At 29.9% G+C, this 17,872-nt stretch overlaps 1 long non-coding RNA gene across 2 annotated transcripts in view; it reads right to left on the reverse strand.

The window, feature by feature from the left end:
* Positions 1–17,872, reverse strand: part of LOC147816692 (uncharacterized) — a 110,343-nt gene that overhangs the window by 39,771 nt on the left and 52,700 nt on the right. For both annotated transcript variants that reach the window (XR_015428749.1, XR_015428748.1), the window contains exon 6: positions 5,891–5,933. This is a non-coding gene — a long non-coding RNA (uncharacterized LOC147816692). The remainder of the gene's footprint in view (positions 1–5,890; positions 5,934–17,872) is intronic.

Genomic DNA, 17,872 nt, shown 5'->3' on the forward strand with positions numbered 1-17,872 from the left:
ATTTTCAAAAAATTTCATTCGTCAATAACAGTTTTAAGTTTTAAAAAGAACTTTAAAAGTTTAAAAATTTCTCAACAGAAAGTATTTACTCCAATTGAATTACTGTTAATTTTAGGAAGTCTTAAGAACCCTTGACAATAGCAGAAAAATGAAATTAGTGAAAAAAAAATACGTCGCAATGTTAATAAAAAATATTTATTGAAATGGTGCGTTTGCGCAACTTTGGCCGAAAATGGGTTGAAATCAACTAAATCTTGAGCCCACGAAATTTAAATCAAAATTAAAAACAAAATTAAGACGATTAAAAGTGATAAAAAAATTGAAAAGCGAATTAAGGCAAATGAGAAGGATTGCGCTAGACTTATGAATGAACTGGTGCTTAGGACTTAAAGCGTTTTAACCAAAAATAGGTACCTATCAAAAATATTAAATATCTACTCTAAGATATAGCCGAACAGTAAATATTTTATGATAAAAAAATACCATTGTTTTTGAATCAGTAATAATTTCATAAACTATTAAAACCAAAATATCCCGATTAGCTGTCATTTCAATCAAGGGATTCATATTAATCAAGGGATTCATTTTGATCAGATTCATATTAATCAGTGGGATTTAATATGAAACAAAACTTCTTTTTTTCTTAATACTACACAGACATTCATAACTCTGACTGTGTAATTTAAAATACCATCATTATCACAGACACCTCTATACTGTAAGCAGTGCACACAAAAAATGAACTCCTTTAATAACTCTTGATTTAATGATCGGTTATTCGCCTTCAAAGATTCAATATTAATGGTTCGAAAGTCTACCTTTAAATTAGCTGATTATGTAGAGAACCCGATATTTTAAGTTACAAAATCAGATGCGAAAACGCACTTTCTTACCTAACGTAGTATTCTTACGTAGAGCAGAGGTATTTTTTAAAAAGAAATTTGGATTTTTGACTGCCAAAATATGTGGGTAGCCGTACTCTATTCCAGTTAATTTCGCAGGGGAACAATCAAAATTTAAGACTCATTAATATAAATTCACTTCTTTGTATAATTCGCTAAATCTCGATAATTTTTTAAGCATAATGCACATAAATATAAAACTCATTTATCCGTAAATAATTACATGTAAAGAATAATTTTAAATACCTTTTTATTATATTATTTAACAGCAGTTTGAAAATGTTTGAATTGTAAGGAATCTGGATTTTTACATAATTTTGAAGTATTTAATTTCAAATGACAAAATGCAAAATTTAAAGGAAATCGGTTGGAAAGTTATAGGGAAATAAAGTTCAACTATACATTTTTAAATGGATATCTCAAAAGTTTTTTCACCGATTTTATTCAAATATTTTTGCTATTTGAAATAATGTAAAATTGTAAAATGATTTGCATACCGTACAACTCAAAATTATTATTTTTAAATAAATTTATAATAAAAATAACCGATGAAATATATACGAATAGTTATTAATGCGAGAATTAAAATGAATAGTTATTAATACGATGCATACATCAAAATTTTTAAATTTCATGAAAATATGAAAATTTTGTTTCGTGGCCTCCCCACCCCAATGAAAAATTCCTGTGCCAACCTAAGATTTAATGGATCATCTTTATTTTTTAGAATATTAAATGTGATATACTATGGCCATTATTAGTCTTAGTGTCACTTGAAATTAAATCATAGTTGATTTGAAAGTCTCAAAAATTCATTTAAATTTGTACTGTCTTAGAAGTTATGATTAATCTATGATTAATCAGGGAACCTATGATTAATCAGGATTAATCATGTTTTTGCTCTTAGTTAGTTCTCTTCCATTTATAGTGCAAATACATTTATTTAATTTACGTTATGAATCACATAATAAATAGAAAATAAAATATTTTCTGACAATTATTTACCTTCTTTATTCATAATTTTATTTAAAATTAAAATTCTATCTTTAAGTCAAAAATTAAGATTTCGTAATACCTTATCAAGTTATCGATATCAATTAAGAAATGTCATGTGTTAGAATCGATTTAAGATTATTGGAAACAAAAAATGTGAATAGGAAATATTAGGTTCGAATCCCAGCGATGGCTGGTCGATATGAATTCCGCACCCGGCTCGCGCCGACCACAGTGCTGACGTAAAATATCCTCAGCGGTAGATGGATCATGGGTTAGAATTCTCTTGCTGTCACGCTAATCGTGTGGGGTTCTCGTGGTTTTCCTTTCCATGTAACGCTATTGCGGGTTAGTTCCATTAAAATGTCCTCCACGAAGGCAAATTTCTCCCAATACTCGATCCAGGAGATCCTTGTTAACTGGATTGGGTTCAATATTACAAGGCTACGGAGTTTAATATTAGTAGACTTAAGCCCATAATTGAGTCTTCTGTTCAAAGACAGTTATAAAATAATATAAAATATTAAAAAGAAATCTTATAGAATATGTATGACAAAATTACTGTACAGAAGTTTGCTTAAGGGTTTTTTTTAAAAGCATTTTCTTTTATTTATGTCAAATAATTTGTTTGTATGCCTGTACTTTATTCAAGTTATTTTGCTATTAAATGAAGTCGGAAAAATAATTTTTTTTACACGAGTGTGAAGTACTAACAGCCAATTTACACTGGATTTCGTACATTGATTGGTAAATGAAGTATTTTGTATCAAATGTCAATTTTGCATTCTTAATTTTATTTTAAGCAATTGGAATTGATTTACAATAAAAGCATGGTTGAAATTCTATTTAAACAATATTAGCAACAACCATGTAAGCATTAAAAATAATTCAACCGGAAAAAAATCTTTCAAAAATCATGTTTCAAATTTATTTTCGTAATTTTTGAAGTTTTAAAAAACAATTTCAATTACATAATCCTTGTCAATAAACCAGCAAATTTAAAACATAAATTACAATTTCAACAATATTCAAACTTTAAAAAAGTAAAATATAAAAATCATACTTTGTTTTTTTTTACTACTTTAGTAGTAATACTTTTTTTTTACGCCGCACTTTAAATAGTTTAAACTACCTATGATATAAACACACACAAAAAACTGCTATTGTGATTGTATATTTATTTTTAAAAAAAATTGTATGAATTTTATTTTGCAAAATGCATTTTTGGTTACATATTTTAGCTAATAATAGCATAAAATTTAAAAATGCAACTTTCGTGTTCAGTTTATTATCCTGAATTAATTCAATATTATGCTTAAGAAAATTTTTTATAAATGAATAAGTATTTATTTTTTGCTGTTTTTCAGAGAGAAGGTTGAAAAATAAGGAAAAAGGTAAGCAAAAGTAAATAAATGAAGGGTTAAGAATTATTTGCATCTCTAGTAAAAAACTTAAGATTCTGTTGTTGTTGTTGTTCCCGTCAAGTAACATTTTTTCTCTTTCTCACTCTGGTTGAACGTAGAAGTAACGACGCGCATGCGCACTGCTTAAAACAAAAAAGAAAAAGAACTGAATTTTAATCGTCAGTCGATATGTAGAATTTCATGTAGCTGTTGAGCTTTAATTTGAAATGTAAACACTTTCTTTTCTTTTATTAAATATTCAAAATATTCTTAGATTTGACTGTTGAATTAGAATTGCGTCGATTTCCTCTTAATAGAATTTTTAGACCTACATTGATCACTTCTTAATAAAATTTCTAGAATTAGATTTATAGATGAACCACCGTTAGCAGTTGTTTCTTATGCCACTTGCCAATACCAGCAAGCCTGCTTGGTGAAAGTATGTGAATTTAGGGCAAAAGTGCGTCTCTTGTGCTTCTGTGGCGCCATCTATGGCCAAAAATACGAAGTCAGTCACACGCACGTCATAGCCCATTTACAGGGCGGACCCATTCATATATCCATTTATTCATCCACAGATCGTATTTTTGACCAGAACCAGAGAACGATCAATCTCCAATTCATTTTTTGTATTTTGTAACCGTCGTTGAACAGCCAATCCAGTTTTTTGATTTACAACTACTAATGTTCAACTCCGTAGCCTTGTAATTTTGAACCAATCCAGTGAAAAGGAAACTCCCGGATCAGTACTTCCAGAGGTATGATTTGTTTTTTGAATATAAAAGACTTTGTGACCCGAGAGATAAAACGAGCACCAGTCACCATTTACTATATGGGAAGTCTTCGGCAGGTGGCGATTTAACCCACGACCTCTTGGACATGGGCCCAACGCCTTATTAACCAGACTAACCTGGCTTTACTTAAAATTATCTTAAATATTCCCATTTCCTATTTCGGATCAAAATTTCAGGTGAAAGAATACCAAAAAAGATTTTACGTATGTATACATATTTCTTATATATAAACCAGTATACTTTTAATAAAAAATGACATTGAATAAAAATAGCAATTTTTGAATAAAAATTCTCAAACCAAATGTCCTTCTCTGTTTGCATTATATCAAAAAGTTTACCCATTTTTGTCAAAAATAAGATTAGAATAAAACAACTTTGTGAACAACATCGCTTAACCTTATGACAAATTTTGGTTCAGCTAAATCCTCTTATCCAGAAAGTGGATTTTGACGTCATAATCAATCCCGCCTCTTTTTGAGTCACGTGAAGACATTTTAAGCTAATTTTGAGTTCTAATTTTAATAAATTCAGATTAATTTTGAAGAATGATCAGTTGATTTTTGAAAGTTTTTAGTTATAGACTAGTTAAAATAATCAACATTACTCGATTACCCTACGCATGCAGGTTGCTCGTTCGTAATATTAATTTTACCTCTTTGAGTATTCCGCTATATCACAAGAACTTTTAACGAAAATTAAAAAGTTTTTGTGCAAAATTATAAATTTTTTTATCAATAGATAAATCCAAGTCAAAATTTTAATAATTATTTATTATAAACTTTATAGTTATTTTATTCCATAAAAATTAATTAAAAATTATAATAAAAATTTATTTTATTTAATAAAAGCCGAAAAAAATTAAAATTGTAAGGTTTACATTTTAGCATCGTTTTCATTAATCCAAATTAAAATGGCGAAATACAAAATTTGGTAAAATCAGACAAATAGTTTCTGAGAAATTGAATTTTGAAAAAGTCGTTTTTTTCAAAACTGCGTAAGTCTTATGTTTAAGAATTAATTTCTCAGTAAGTATTCGGACGATATCTTTCAAATTTCGTATTTCACCATTTAAAATTGCAAATTGATGCAAAACTTGTATACGAATTCAATTTTCTTTACTACTACTAAATAAAATAATAAAAGATAAGTATTTACTGAGAGTTTTATTTTGCTTGAAATTATTTCTGGATAAACGAAGCTCGTGTGAAGCTTTGTGTGAAAAATCTTTCAATTCGCTTAAAAAGTTCAAGCTATGATGAAATACGCAAAAAGTAAAGTTAATATTAAGGGGTCCATATTCAGGACCACTCTCCTGTTCTAACCACTAAAATCTTATTTCTCAAATTGCGGCTACCTCCTACTCGAATCCGCCAAGAAAATGATATGTCTATTCAGAGAAAGTACGCTTTTGTGTCTGATTTCGTAACTTAAAATATAGTTTGCACAAATTAATAAGCACATATAACCCCTTCGAAGCATTCAGATTGAGCCCTAGAACGTGAAGATCTAATCATTAGATCAAAAATTATTTATGTTAATCCATTAATATATATATATATATATATATATATATATATATATATATATATATATATATATATATATATATATATATTTGTGTACTGCAAATCAAAATTCTTGTTTACACAACAGAAGTTTCCATTTGTGTTGCATTTTTGAAAGAAAAAAAAAATCCAGCAAATGAAACAGGTAGCAACAGGTATTAAAAAATTTACATTTTTGGACAAAACACGTGGAAGATTTCAAAATTGAAAAGACAAGAGAATTATAATGTTACCTGTATTTTGTTGTACTAGCTCAATTGACATTATAACTCTTTCCTGCAAGAAAAACAGTTGCTTTAGCAAAACCATAGTTCAAAAAAAAGAAATAAAAAAACAGCAGTATATATAGTACAATCAAAAAGGCAGGACATGTAATGACTCCTTCCAGGGTTGAGAAAAATTTAGACCAGACGTAACCCCCTATGTGTTTTTCAAATTCTGATACTTTGATTAAGACATTATATAAGATATTATAAAACACATACTCCATATTTATCAAATTACACTCTCACTGCGTAAAATTTTAATCGAAAAACCATATAGTTTTTCATTTGCTTTTACAACCCTTTTATTGACAATTTTTTTCTTTCGGTTTTTCATACTTCAAATATCACATTTAAGTAATCGCTCATTTTTCATTGTACCAACTTCATCGCAGAATTCATTACAATTTCAAATTTAATTTGGCAACTAATTTTTTTCAGAAATGGTTAAGTTTTAATTCAGAAATTTTGATGTGATGATGATGATGATGTGACGCTTCGAAATTGAGTGCTGACCATATTCTGACGTGCTAAAAACACGAAAGGAATCTGAGAAAGAATCTTTAAAGAATGTTAAAGAATCTTTTGACCATTTTCACATGGTAATAAAACTTAAATATTTCAAACTTATTATGACACTCAGGGACATACTTAAGGTCTTAAGCGACTCCGGGCGAAACGTTGAGGCATTTTATCATGGTTAATAAATATCAGATTTCGTTTAACAAGGTATAAATTAAGCGTAAGAATTTTTTATTCCAATTATTTTTTTTTACTTTTTAAAACTGTTTTCGTATTTAACGGTCAAAAATCTGACAAAATGCATAAATAGTTTTTAATATTATTTAACTAAAATTCGTAACTGTAATAATAATAAAAAAAGTTTATTATTTATTCTCTACAAACTAATTACTGAATAAATAAGCTTACTTAGCCAGTTAAACATTAAACTGGATGCGTAGCCAGATTTTCCACCAAAAAACAAGCACCTTCCAAGTTCTTTTTAAGCACACAAAGAACATTTTTTATGACTTTCCAAAAAAAGAAAATCATAGTTAGGATCTGTGCAGGAATATTTTTTTCCCTATCGTTTTAAGTTCTTAATTTATAAACATAAAATTAATAAAATTCAAAAACATTTTCAAAGACTTTACATAATCATAATAAAATAACTAGTTTCTGATAAATATTGCAGAGAAAATTGTGAAAATCATGCAGTTTTTGTAATTTAGAACGACAATCGACACATCAAAGGGAAAAAAAATCTTTATAAAAGATAGAAAATTAAGCACTTATCACAAATCCTGAATAAAAAAAGCACCTTTAAGGGCTTTTACAATACTCAATTCAAAAATAAGCACCTTTAAGCACTTTTTAAAAACGCTACACCCCCTGTTAAAGAATGACAAAGACAGAGAACCAACTTGTCGAATGAAAAGTTAATTAATTTAGATGAGAAAACATTTTTAAATACAAATTATTCTTTTAGAACACGTATTCTTTATTTACAAGCAGTGATAGTCTAACTAAGCATTCTATAAATTTTATAATTAATTAATCATTTTAAATAAATGTATATAAAATGAAATGGACATAAATGAAATATATTTATTGCTAATGAAGCGGCAAATTAGTTTTCACACTGCAATGAGTGCTTTAAAGTATGAAATGAATAATGAAAATTTATAATTTAAAAGTTACATTCTTATCCACTTTTAAGCTTTTAAGCAAAACAGAAAAAATTTTGTTTTTTAATTTATTAACTTATTCCTTTGGGGTGCTCGGCACGATCTCCAGTTTAAGCCTGTAATAATGCTTATTCTTTTCTTAAAGTTACAGTCCCAGGAAAGCACTGTAGTGTTTTAATAATTACATGTCTTGCACGAGTTTGTATGCAATAATTATATATTTAAATTTACATGTGATGAGTTTTTATTCCGGAAATCTTTATATACACCGATTGATACACGGCCGTAAACAAGTGCAAACTAGAGTGCCTTCAGTGAAGGCACTCTAGTTTGCACTTGTTTATTTGTTCACCTGTTTACTTGTTTATTTTGTTCACTGAAGGCACTCTAGTGCAAACCGGTTTCAGTCGTGTTATCGCTTGCGTCAGTTGCGGTTGTGTTTCTGTGACTTTATGTGCTGTACTTATAGGATTTACAGTTTTGTAATACGCAGTTATTTGCTTATTTTGTGCAGTGTTTATATAATAAATCGAAAAACTTCAATCACGTGTAAAGAAAAAAAAAGGCCGAGATAGCCTGTAGGTAGGGCACTGGGCCCACGTCCAAGAGTTCGTGGGTTCGATCCCGACCGGCCGAACATTCCTTGTGCTGTAAATGGCGACCGATGCACGTTAAATCTGTGGAGTCGCAAAGTCCTCCATGTTCCCATAACAAATCAATACCTCTGGGGGTTCTGATCCAGGAGTTTCCTTGTCTTCTGGATTGGGTTCAAAATGACAGGGCTACGGAGTTAAATGTTAGCAATGGTTAACCCAAAATCGGGTCTGCTGTTCAACGACGGATATAAAATAAAATAAAGTCACTCGTGGAAAAAAAAGGCGATGTAAAAAAGCTAAAGTAAAGGCCCTCGTGAATGCTAAAATATTTTCAAGCCTCGAAATATCACGAAGATTGAAGGTTTCTGAAGTTAGCGAACGACGCATAGAAAAGAAAATTGAGTCAGGAGACCATTTGAGGCCGAAAAGAAAGAAAAGATGCGGCAGAATCTTATAGTGCGTCGAATAATTTAGCTAAAGACTGTATACTAATATTTTGAATAAATTGTTTCTCTTCAGTGGCTCGCTTAAAGCAATCTTTTTGGGAAAATTATTCGAATTATTAGATTGTATAATACGTGGCGACGATTCAAGTTGGTTTTAATGGTCTTTCGTTTCGTTTAAATATGCAATTTGTTCCCCTTAATAACTAGGTTTTTCGTTGTTAGTATTAATTGTAATAGAAATTTATTTCTAAAATTAAAATACGTGTCAAAATTGCGTTAGCACATGAATTAGTTTAATTTGCTTAAACTTTTTATTATTTTAAGTTGAACATGGCAAACGAAATTGAGCAGACTCTTTCTGAATCTCTATTTGCATGTATACTTTTTAAACTACCACTAACATGGAAGAATAATATCAAACTTTGGTTTGTTAAGGAATTTCGATTTATCAGGAATTACTAACGACTAAACGAAATATAGCAATATTATAGCAGCTATAGACACAGACTTAAACGGCAGTTTCAGATATTTTGTTTCATCTTCCAGCTGCTAACAAATATAATACTCTTATAGGAAGTCTTATTGCGGAATTTATAGACTCTGAAAATAAACAAATTCTCAAACTTCTTTCTGCATTATAATTATCGGACGAAAAACCGTCACAAATGCAAACGCTGAATGGTACGGTGCGAAAAAAAAACGGATCATCCTGAATAATATTTGATGTAAAAATCGATTTTCCCGATTGTGATTTGTAATTGCGACAATATCTTTCTCGTGTTGTTGCTACCCAGTCTCGATCACACGCAACGTGACGCTGCACACACTGATAAAAGCAACCGAGGAGTGATCAAACACACTACCATGATATTAAAACATCTCTCATAAGCAGCGCTCAAAATATGGTTATCTTAATACAGCGCTCCCGGCCTCTCATAAAAACAGCAATGAATCATACAGCGATATCCATTGATAGAATTCTATCCAAAATGACATTCTGGTGTAAGAGTAATGAAGCACTACGATTATTCAATACCAATTTACTAGTATATAACACCGTTCATCAACCTTCTTCGGTCCGGTCTAAGTTTGACAATTTTACCAGGGCCCACTAAAGGAGGGAGTAGCTGCAGTTCGTTCACCAGGAACTGGCACTTGGCTCCACCGATTCTGACGAAGAGTTTATTCCGGCGCAGGCATAAGAGGAGAAAAGTCTCCGCGCTTGGAATTGAGACAACCCTTAATGCATGCTAAACGTAAAGGGTGAATTCTTTTTCAGTCACTTACTTCGCTTCATCATCTATAATTCTACCTTTCGTTACTCTAATGAAATATATTACAGCAAAATGTCTCAAAAAGGACAAACTATAGACTCAAAAGAGAGAAATATCATGAAATTTATGAAATATTTAATGTTAATAAAATGCACGTAAAGATTGCTAAATAAATATTTTTGTCATCCGATTGCCAAATAGCAAGCTTGGTCAGGATTGTTCACTTCCTTCTCCCAAAGATAGAGAAATAGTATCGTCGGATACCACGTGATGAAGGCGGTAACAACTGCCAACTCCTGGTGAATGATCTATTATCCGGATATAATATCTAATATCTAATTAGAATATCTAATAAGTTTTAGTTCATAAAACAGTTAGCTCCTAGCATTACAATCTTATGAAACTTTCTTTTTCCTCTCGAAAAGATAAATTATAAAAACACAATTGTTTCATAATCAGCATTCATATAAAATAAATGAAACAGTCTTGCTCTAGCGCCTTCTTAAAAGATTGTAAAAATTTCCATTATTCGGAATTATTTTGCGTAAGCAAAGTAGTTCTATCAATTATAATATATTAATAATAAGAATATTTAATACATAATATAATACATTTTTTTAATCATGCGTTTTAATATTTACTTGCAATAGTTTTTATTCGCATTTTGCATTGATTAATTAATCTTTTTTAAAAATAAGTTGTGACATTTTGTTCGATACTAAACATTTAAAATGAATTGATTCATTTGGTGGTAAGCAAATATTTGCATCAATTCAATATTTGTATTTATACTTTGCATGTAATCTTCGCATTGGGCAACAAATTGATTTATTTAATAAATTAGAGTTAAATTATGCACGCATGGTTTTATTTTTAGTCCCAGAATTTTGTACTTATTTTTCATTTTAAAAATTAAACGTAAATTTTTATCATTGCATATTGAAAATTTAAACAATTTTGTTACATTAAATAAATAATCTCAGGAAACTAAAGCGGCAAAATATTACTCGATTAAAAACTTTGTTCGCTTCGAAAAATACTCAAACAAGAAATAACAGTATACATGTTTCAAACACTCAAAAACAGGCGCCCATTTTCAAAACTTGCCAGATGTGAATCGGAAGAAACAAAAGGGATTTGAATTATAAAACGAAGAGCTGCTTATGAAAAATGGAATGAATAGCAGGAAGATACAAAAGTTAAAAAAAACCACAGAAGCCAAAAGAAAAAGAAAGAAATAAAAAAAGATACCCTGACCATTTTTCCACCACTGTTTCTCATAAGCGTATAGCCGTGTTTTTGCCACCTCATATTAATTTTATTCACCATAATTGTCATAACATTTCTGCATTCTATATTTCCGTTTTGCACACATTTAACATTTACAACCTTCTAACTTTACTTAACTTACCATCTTCCGCTCGTTTGATGTTGACAGTGGATTTAATCGCTTCTATAGTGGGTTCATCTTGGCTAAACTAACTAGACTCAAACCTCTTCAAATCCTTACAGAGATCTTTCTTTAAGAACTTAACAGTTTTTTCCCCGTTCGTTATAAAATTAGGCCTTTTAACAAAAACCAAATTTAGATCTCTTACAGATTCTATTAGCTTTAATGATCACTGTGGTATTTACTACATTCATTGTCAGTGAGAGATCGGCTATATCGGATAAACTAGACGCGCTTTAAAATTTAGACTTAAAGAAACATAATTGCCTGCTATCAAAACATCCATTGCAGCAAACTGTTGGAATTATGGGCATAAATTCAATTTCGACGATGTCGAAATTATTTCCATCACTGCCACATAAGCTCATCTTGGAATCTTATTTTATTCAAATAAATGCTTATTCCCCTCTCAACAATATCAGATCCTCACCACTTCTCCATAACGAGGGGAAATGCATTTTACCTTGATTTGTCTCTCACGGTCACTGTGGTTTCTCTTGTTCTGTGGATCTTTTATCTCTCTCGAGTACTGTGGTTTTTTTCTAGCTCTGTTTCTCACTTTTATTTTTTCCATTTTTCGTGGACAACTTTTTGTTTTATTTTAAACTTACGTTTCTTATCATTCACGTTCGGCTTGTCTTGAAAACGGGCGCCTGCTTTGAGCGCTTGAAACATGCCGACTGTTATTTCCCATTAATATGTTTTTTGAAGCGAACGAAATTTTTAATCTTGTAAAATCTTTGTTATAATTCAAAAATGGAAAGTTCACATTACTTTTAACTATATAATAATGCATAAAAAAAGTTTGATAAATAATTAGCCGAAAATACGTCTTCACTCAATTTATTTTATAACAAATGAGCATCTTCAAATTATATTAGTAGGGGTGCACAATCTTTTTGAACGAAGGGCCACATGGACAGCAGATTAACCAACGAAGAGCTGCAAGCCAAAGTACTTAGACAAACATGTTTAGTAATTGTAAGTAGTGATTACTATATAAACATCACTGTTCAAGGCACTAAATTATTTTTATCAGTTAACCGTGTAATAATACGTTGGTATAAAATTAAATATTTTTAAACGTTTAAAATAAAAATAAAAACATTGAAATTGATTACTTAGAAAATAAAATACAATCAGAATAAACTTATCAGGAAAAAAATTCAGATTAAATTAAAATAATTAAAAACAATGGGAATATTCATGTTTGTTTTAATCACATTATATAATACTTAAGTCCATTTAATCATAAATTTTAACATAAAAAATTTGTTCAGTGAATTAAATTTAAAAAAAATTAATATTCTAGTTATCAACATTAATGAAAATTAAATACTTTGATTTAAAGAAAGTTCTTAGCGTTAAAAATGATTAAAATTGAAACCCTTGCAGCTTAAAATAAGATTCAACATTTATTAAGGAATATACTTAAACTTTGAAAGATTTATTTTTGGCTGAGAAAGGGGCAAAGGGCTGAGAAAGGAGAGAAAGGAAAGAAAGAAAACATTAATTTTGAAGGAACTATTTCCTTAATAAATAAAAAAACTATAAGATACTTGCTTACAATTCCTTATGACGCATACTTTTTAAACATAACAATATTAACAATTAATTCACGTGTGTTAGCAATAAATTAAAATTTGCATTACTTTATGATACTTAAATTTATTATTTTTTTTTACAGTTAAAATTTAATGATATACAAATCGTTTTTCTGTATATAATTATAAATGATGTAAAATGGTTAAAAAATTTTCTTAATGGCATATTCCACAATTTGAAACATTTTAAAATATTGTGATGGTTTGATCTACTTGATCATGTGATAGCTTTTTCGGGTTATTAAATGAAAATTTAATGATTTTGTTTAAAGACTGCTCCTTAACCTTGAACATGACAAATTCATTTATACAGAAGCTGTTGTGGTCAGTATTAATTTTAGGGCATATAACTTAATTAGTTTGGGAATTTGTCCCATATGGAGCTCTTCCTTTCCAGATTTTTAAATTGCGAGAATACGAATCGAGATATGTGATTTTCAAATTGCGAGAAGACTCACAATGTATATTTTTTAAAACGTGTAAACATGAGTAGCGATATGTGGTTTTTAAATCACGTGAATATAAATCGTGGTGTGTGATTTTTGAATTGCGAGAAGAGTAATAACGTATGATTTTTTAAACGCTAAAATATGAATCGCGATTTGTGATTTTAAATCTCAAGAATACGAATCGCGATAGATGATTTTTAATGTTAGTATAAAATCTCGTTAATGTTAATATGAAATGCAATTTTCAGACCGCGAGAATACGAATTACGATGTGTGACTTTTAAATTGCGACTGTCAAAAAATAAACGTGCGAAAAAATACTTATATTTGGGTTGATATCGACACAGAGCAAGTGAGTGATTAATTTAATGCGCGATTCAAAACTCGCATGCCGTGAAAATATAGTGATAAAGATATGAGGATGTTTTGAACCGTGGGGAAAGGCGTAGGTTCCCATCGTAAATAAAAAGGGATTTTAATAGTTATAACTACCGAAAAAAACTATTAAAATCCTTTTATATTTACGATGAAATCGGCATAACTAGCGTCAAAAAGTAATGTATTTAAATGACCGGGATTCGCGTAAAAAATATTAGGACGTTCGAAACCTTGTTGAAATGTGTAGCAATAATAATTGCCAAAATAACGATTCATAAATAATTTGATTTGCGATAAAATCGTCACAAATAAACCACTTCAAAAAATGGTTAGCTCAATGAGTGAATCGTTACTCGCAATTCACAATAATGTCGTGCTAAAAATATCGCGATTTTGAAAACTAGCAATAACTGCCGAAAAAATGATCAAAAGTCATTTAGATTTACGATGCTGTTTACTCAATTAAAGCGTCTCATAACTTTCAAAACGTTCGAACATATTTCGATTTCATAAAAAAAAAATATCGAGATTTCAGAAACTACGTGAAAATGGGTAGCAATAATTATCGAAAAGTCATTGAATTTTCGACGAAATCACCACACACGAAGAGGGTCAATAATAATGTCGAATTAAAATATTGGGATTTACAAAACTATGCGTATATCCGTAGCATTAACCATTGAGAAACTACATTGGTTGAGATTTTGTGCATCAAAAATTTGATTGCGCAATATTATTTAATTTTAAATTCGTCGTAGAACATCCGACCCAGTTTTTTGGGTTCACGACTACTAATCTTCAACTCCTAATTTCGAACCAATCCAGAAGACAAGGAAACTCCTGGATCAGTACCCCCAGAGGTATGATTTGTTATGGGAACATGAAGGATTTTGTGACTCGACAGATTTAATGTGCATCAGTAACCATTGTAGGCTGGGATCGAACCCAAGAACTCTTTGAAATGGGCCCAGTGCCCTACCAACCAGGCTATCCCAGCCTGATTGCGCAGTTTAAAATTTCCGAACTTTTCTTTATTTTTTAAAATTGCTAATTTTTAAAATTATGTTTAGGTTGCTGCCGCAGGCTATACATACGGCTTCGTATGCTGTGCCCCTCTACTTAAAACAATTAAAAATAATTTTTTTTAAATGATTTGGTCAGACATTTGCTCAATATATCCTTCAATGATGTTTATTTTTAAAGATCAAGTGCCATTGCCTGGATTACATTTGTCCGGTATACCATTACAATGCACGTAAAGTAACTACATAGCCCCGTTTGGGCAATACTTTCAAAATTAAAAAAAAATGAAATATTTATAATTTCAACGCTCAATAAATATAAATTTATGAAGAGTTTTTAAGCAGCAATAAAAAAATACATTGCCAAAAAAGTATTATGTTTCCCCAATTGTGACAATTTTCTTTTGAAATAAATTGAAAAGTATGCATCAAAGTTTGCTTGTGTGATTATTTAACAAATGAAGATTTCTTTTAACTGAATGAGACATTTCTTCTTATCCTACCACAAACACCACATTCGATTCTCCTATTTTAGGCCAAGCATAGAAATTCTATAAAATGTGGTGTTATTTTCATTGAACTATGCTTACATTACATTCATTAAGACACAAAAAAATTTCATGCATGAATTTTTTTTTAAGAAATAGAATGGGGCGTATAGGCACCCATTCACCAAAACAATGAACAAACCATTTAGCTGAATGCTTGTTTTTTATGAATTTTTTTTATTTTATTTACTGACTTGCAACTTTAATCCATCATAAAAACATAATGATAAATCTCAAATGGAATAATTATGCATTTTCAAAAAATTTCATTTGTCATTTAACGTTTTAAGTTAAAAGAAAACTTCAATAGCATAAAAAATTTTCTCAGCAGAAAGTGTTCACTCCAATTGAATTATTGTTAGTTTTTGGGTGTCTTAACAGCCTTTGACAATTGCAGAAAAATAAAATTAGTGAAAAAAATACCCCACAATGTTAATAAAAAAATATTTATTGAAATGGCGCGTATGCTCAACTTTGGCCGAAAATGGGTTAAAATGAAGTGAATCTAAAATTAGACCACACGAAATTTTAGATAAGAGTAAAAACAAAATTAAGACGATTAAAAGTGATAAAAAAAATTGAAAAGCGAATTAAGGCAAATAAGAAGGACTGCGTTAGACTTTAGAATGAACTGGCCCTTAGTACTTAAAACTTTTTTACCAATAAAATAGGTCCCTATCAAATATAATATTAAACTTCCACTTTAAGATATACACGAAAAGTGAATAATTTATGATAAATATAAAAATACCGTTGTTTTTGAATCAGTAATAATTTCATAAGATATTGAAACTGAAATATCTAGATTAGTTGTAATATTAATGAAGGGATTCATATTAATCAAGGGATTCATATTAATCAGATTCATATTAATCAAATGCTTCATATTCATCAGATTCATATTAAGATAATTTTATTTTAGTCTGGGCAAATATGAATTTCAAAATGCCGTTTAAAAGCAAAAGTAGAATAATTTATATCTTTCTTTTCAGCACTAGTCACTTTATATTTTAGTTAACTAATCACTTATGCTTTCTTGGGCGCTTTCTGAGGACAGCTTTATTTAAATAAAGGATTTAAAACTTCTAACACTGGATTAAATGAATCAAAACTCCGACCCAAATCGGCTCAGATACGACCTATAATAACGAGAAATATATGAACAAAGTGCTATTATTTTTTTTTATAATTATAATATACTTCCGATATTATTATGTTATAAAAGGATACGAATTCCACTTTTGTATGCATCAAAATTACTAAGTATTTAAATTATTAAATCAGAATACATATTAACTATTTTTTCGTTACATAAATTTACTTTAAAATAATTAGTATAACAATGAATTAGTATAGTTATGTGGTGACTAGTGCACGCTAAATCTGTTGGGTGACAAAGTCCTCCATGTTCCGTTAACAAATTATGCCTTTGAGGATTGGAGATTGATCGTTCTCTAGTTCAGGTCAAAATTACGTCCTGTAGATGATTGATTGAATGGATGGATGTATGAATGGGTTCGCTCTATAAGTGGGTGTGACGTATGGGTGTGGCAGTTGTCGAATTCTTGGCCATAGATGCCGAAACTGGAGAACAAGATCACACCCCCAGTGCCTTAATGGCTACGACAATAACAAAAATAATAGTTATCTATAAAAATGAAATTGAAATGCCTGCTCTATGGTAAATAATGGCTACATGATAAATAATGCTATATGATAAATAATGGCTGCCATATGCTATATCTCATGCCACTTACCAATGTCAGCAAGCCTGCTTAGTGTAACTAAGCTAATGTAAGGAAGAAGTGCTTCAGTGACGCCATCTCTGGCCAAAACTGTGAATTCAATGACACACACGTCACAGCCTATTACAGGGCGGACACATTCATATATCCACTTATTCATCCACAGATCATAATTTCAAGCTGAACCCGAGAACAATCAATCTCTAATTCAGTACCCCAGAGGTATGATTTGTTTTGTGAACATAGAAGACTTTGTGACCCGACAGAATTAACGTGCACCACTCACCATTTACTACACGGGGAGTTTTCGGTCGGCGGTGATAGAACTCACGACCTCTTGGACATGGACCCAACGCATTATTTACCAGGCTATACAGGCCCTACTTAAAATTCCAAATCTTACATATTTCTATTTCCTATTTGGGACCAAACCTTTTTGTGAAAAAAATTTCAAAAAAGTTCTTATAGATACTATAGATATTTCTTATGTATAAACCAGTTTACTTATAATGCAAAATGATATAAAATTGTAATTTTTGAATAAAATGTAATGAATGAATTGTAAGGCATACAATTTTTGCATCGTTAAAAAAAAATGCAATTTAAAATGACGAAATGCAAAATTTAGGAAAATCATTCGAATTCCTGAGAATTTTTTTAAAAATGCATAAGTCGTATTGTTTGAAAAAGTCTTATGTTTAAAAATTAAGGGAAGCTGTCGAACGCTTACATTACATTCATTAGGATATCTT

The sequence above is a fragment of the Parasteatoda tepidariorum genome, chromosome 1, assembly GCF_982258835.1.
Source record: "Parasteatoda tepidariorum strain Cologne lab strain chromosome 1, Ptep-v5.0, whole genome shotgun sequence".
Taxonomy (NCBI): Eukaryota; Metazoa; Arthropoda; class Arachnida; order Araneae; family Theridiidae; genus Parasteatoda; species Parasteatoda tepidariorum.